Consider the following 5,119-nt stretch of genomic DNA (forward strand, 5'->3'; position numbering starts at 1 on the left):
ATTTCAGCACTTACCTTTCATTTGTAACCTAATTTTATGGGAAACTTTATATACCCCCTCATAATTCATTTGTGCACGTAACCTTAGACTACTAATTATTTCCTAAACTTTATGCACTCATCCTTAATCTAAGCTTTAATCTTTCCATAATTAAGCCTTAACTACTTAGCAATTTAGCCTTAATCTAGTTACTTTGAATTGTTTACATTTGGGAACTTGGTTTGTAATTAAAGATTGTTGAAGAACATCTTCCATTTATCAATCACCGATTCAATCTTTCCTGTTTATTGGTACAATTTTCTCTCTATTTAGTTTAAATCTTCAATTAATTACATTTCCATTTCCTATTTAGTTGTCGTTTCATTTAATTTCATGTTTATCACCATGTTTGCTTGTTTTTCTCCAATTGTTTAAATTTGACTTTTAAGTATGTGTGAGTAGTGACCCCCTAGGGTTTAGGGGGAACCTAAGTAAAGATTAAGGGTTGAATATGGGTTGTTAATGTTTGTAATTGGGTAAATTGTTTTGCTTTTGTTAACATGCATAAAAGGTGTTTGTAGAAATGTGTGAATGAAAGTTCATGTATTTCTCCAATTTATGCTTAGTGTCTTATTAAATGAAAGTTTACATAGATGCTTGATAGTATGTTTACAATGAATTTGGATGCTTTGTGAGAACTTTGTGTCCATATTTAGGAGAGTCTAAAAAATTAGTTCTTCTAGACCAATAATTACCCATTACCCATTAATACTCATACTTAGCTTGACATGCTTAGGGGAACCGAAGACCTTAGTTTTTATTAATTGTTTACATCTTATCGTCTTAGTTTACTTGCTTTCAATTGCTCTACTTTTAGTCTAATTGATTTCACCAACCTCCTTATTTTTCGACTAGACTTAGACTTAAACAAATTAAGTGAAAATCCATCTCATCCTTGTGGTTCGATCCCGATTATGTTGGAGTATGTGTCCTCGACAATAATGCGATCACATGTTTAAATCTCATAATAAGAATGCATGAAGGATTGTAATATTTTATTGTCAACTGATCCACATTAATCGGTAATGATTGGCTGACTAGAGTTTGACATTACTGTCGTATGATGGTGGTTATCAGTTGATCCCTTAAGGTCATATCTATAGGGTAACACTCGTAATTGGTTAATTAATTAATTGTATGGTGATACAAGTTAATTAATTCCTTAAAATTGAACGAATCATTTTGTGAGTGAGAATTCGTATCTTATTGTAATTCGATTAAATAAGATTCGTTCTAAGTAATGTAAAATTGTTTTATTACTTAGGTTTTATTATTGTTTATGAAACAATTAAAATAAGAATGAGTGATTTATTATAAATACAAGTTGTTGTGATTTATAATTCCATGACCCATTTTGAGTACTTGTAATCATGAATTACTAGTTAATTTTTGTATGTGATTTATTTTGTTTATATAATGATTTTTAATAAGTTAAAAATGCATTATTAAATAACATGTCTAGTAACATGTCCAATATGTCACACTACACAAATTGAAATATGACAAACTTAAAATGGACCCTTTTATCTCAAGGGTGCCGTGTAAATGGAGGGGGTTGGGTAGGTTTAGGACTTAATTGTTGCTCTAATTGAGGATTAAGCACAATGATTATGTCTCTAATAGACTTAATCACTAGCCCTACACTCTACATCTTGAGAAGAACATTTTGAGCATGGATTAGGCATTACACCCCATGCTACCCGGCCACTAGAGAAATAAGAGGAGTTTTCTCTTCTTATTATTCATTCTAATAAAACAATTATATAGATAATTAAGATATTCTCTCTAGATTTGTTGAGAACATATAAGAAAGAAAAATCACAAAATCAGTAATATTATCCCACCATTATTAGAAGTAGTAAACTATAATATTAGTAGTTATTTTAAGGTTCTTATGCTAATTTCTAGTATCCAAATTAGTACTTGTATTAAGTGGGTTATCTTGGTACAAATCCTTGAGGAGTAGATTATAATATTGGATCTAAGTTCTTCTTTGGAGCACTAGGATTTTCTTAGGAAGACTAATTTGGAAGGTGTCCAATTAGTATAACCATTCGGCCCTCCATTATAAGAAGATCGATTTCTTCTTACTTTGTTTTATATTGTTATGCATGCATAAGATCTTGTTATTTTATGACTAAAATAAATTTATTAAGTTATTAGAGTGTCTAATAAGAGATTAATGAATCTAACAATTGGTATCAGAGCAATGATTGTTGCATGCATAATCGATCATTGTTTTTCCGAGTTAAAATGTTAACATATAAAACTAGAAATTTGTGATTTATGAGGATAAATACCACAAAATTTTTACATGAATAACATTATGGTCCTAAATTGATTTTAGGTCATTTTGATGATTTATGGTATAAATATTGCTCTTTAATTTATTTTTAGTATTTTTATTACATTTTATTTGGTAAAATGACTTTTAAAATACAAAAATATGTTAGACTGTGATTCTGACCTTGAAATTTTAACAAGACCTCACATGCATATTTTACTTATTGTATGTAAAATTTCGTATAAAAGTGTTTTATATTGCATGTTTTATGATTTTTACATGATAAAAATGGATTAAATGGATGTATTTTGGTTAAAATTAGTTAGACTTTGTTTCTGCCCATAAAATTTGATTATGTTGTCAGATGCAATATTTACACACTGTATGTTAATTATGAGGAAAAATGGTTTTATTTTGCATAATTTATGATTTTTAGATGTAAAAATCATTTAAATAGTGACCATTTTAGCAAAAATAGCTAAAATGAATTTTATGGCATATTTTTTTTTTTTCAATGTTGTATATATGATATGAACATTATATCTAAAGTTACATGTCAAATTTCGTTTGATTTGGGTGATTATTGATTTTTATATAATAAAATTGATAAATAGCAACTTTAATGGTCATAATTGTAAATTCGATTTTTGGGGCTTGAAAATTTGTCATTTCCAGGTTCTAGAAATTTATATAGAATATTAAAAATTTTAATTTTGTTTTTTTTTCATAATTTTTATGTTTAATTTGGAATTAAAAGGTTAAAGTTATGTATTATACGATTTATTTGTGAAATAAATTAAAAATATTCTATGGGAAAAATTTATTGAAACTTTGGAACGTTGGGAATTTTACAGAATATACAAAATTATGATTTTGAAATTTTTGAATTTTTATGACTTATTGGGAATTATTTCTTTATTTTTATGATTAAGATGTTTAATGAGCAATAATAAAATATCAAGTTGAATTATTGTCAAATATTTAGTGAAGACTAAATTTTTGAGTCCTTAGAAGATTGGGGTAATTAACTTGGACATAGATTTGATTTATGTAATATTGTGTGATTTTAATAAGTTAATAGTCACAATTATCCATAAAACCGGGCCAAAAGTACGATATTAGCTTAAATAGGGCGATTTGGCACATCACATGGCATGTTTCATACATATATTAATGCTGCATTTTTAGTATGAATGTCATGTTTTATTTTTATGTAATTTTGAATTATGTAATTTGTACTTAGTATGGCCTTAGTTTTAAATTGGTATTTCCCGAAAAGAATGGGGATATCGATTCGGTTGTAATTATTTGTGATCTCGTATCACTTTTATTTTATTTTATTTTTTGTTTTTCTTTTTATAATGTATAAAGTAGAAAAGCTATGTAATTTATTTATCCCGGAGTTATTGGAATATGTGTCCTCCGACAATAATGCGATCAGAACTGTCGATCATGATGATCACATGTTTAAATCTCATTTTAAGAATACATGTGGGATGTAATGTGTTACAGTCAACTGGTCCACACATATCGGTAATGATTGGCTGACTAGAGTTTGACACTACTGTCGTGCGACGGTGGTGATCAGTTGATCCACTTAGGTCATACCTATAGGGAAATACTCTTAATTGATTATTTAATTAATCGTATGCCGATACGAGTTAATTAAATTACTTAAAATTGACGGATGATTTTGTGAGTAAGATTAACGTGTCTTATTATAATTCGATTAAATTGGATACGGTGTAAGTAATCGAATTGTTTTATTACTTAGATAAAATTATTGTTTACGAAATAATTGAAATTGAAATTGAATGAATAATTTATTATAAATACAAGACGTTGTACTTTATAATTTGATAAACCGTTTTGGTACAAGTAATTACGAATTACTAGTCAATATTGTATATGACATATTTTATGAGTATGTTGATTTTTAATATGTTAAAAAAACATTACAATTTTACATGTCAAGTAACATGTCACATATGTCACAATTGACAAATGACAAAATAAAATGGACTACCCATTTTATCTTATGTGTACCGAAATAAGGGAAGGGGTTAGGATTAATATTGTATTTTTATTTTTAAATAGGAACGTGATAATTAACCCTAATGACTAGCCTTGCATGCCTATCTTTCTTGAGTAGAAAAACAAGTTCATGCATTGGGCATCATTCCCCCACCCCACCGGTTTTCCAAGAGGAAAAGTGAGAGTTTTTCCTCTAATTTTCATTCACAACTTCAATTATACATTTTCTAGTGTAAGAAAATAGTAGTTTCTCTCTACAATTGGGAAAACTTAGAGAAATAAAAATCTCTCAAATTCTTCTTCTCTTGGCCGAAAATTACGAGAGAACAAAATTAATATTTTGTGTCATATTTTAAGTAAAACTTATATTTTTACTAGTTCATAAATATATAAGTTATTAAGAGATTTCTTTGGGTATATGCTTTTGGGAGAGGTTCTAATTTGAACCTTGTTCATCCATTTTAAGGAAAGCTCAAGAACTAACAAATAGGTGAATTTGTTGGTGCCCTTTAATCCGAAATCACATAGTAAGATTGATGATTTCTTCTCTTATCTTGTTTTAGTTTGCATGCATAAGATCTAGCATTTATTTTATGACTAAATAAATTTGTTCATATATGAATATGTAAATTAATGAGATTAATGAATTCAACAAGCGGTATCATGAGCCTTAGGTTGTTTGCAGGCAAATCGGTTTATAGTTTTTCTGAGTTATAAGATTAAGATACAAAACTAATTAATTTGGATTTAGGAAGATAAACC

Source organism: Silene latifolia, chromosome 3, assembly GCF_048544455.1.
Source record: "Silene latifolia isolate original U9 population chromosome 3, ASM4854445v1, whole genome shotgun sequence".
Taxonomy (NCBI): Eukaryota; Viridiplantae; Streptophyta; class Magnoliopsida; order Caryophyllales; family Caryophyllaceae; genus Silene; species Silene latifolia.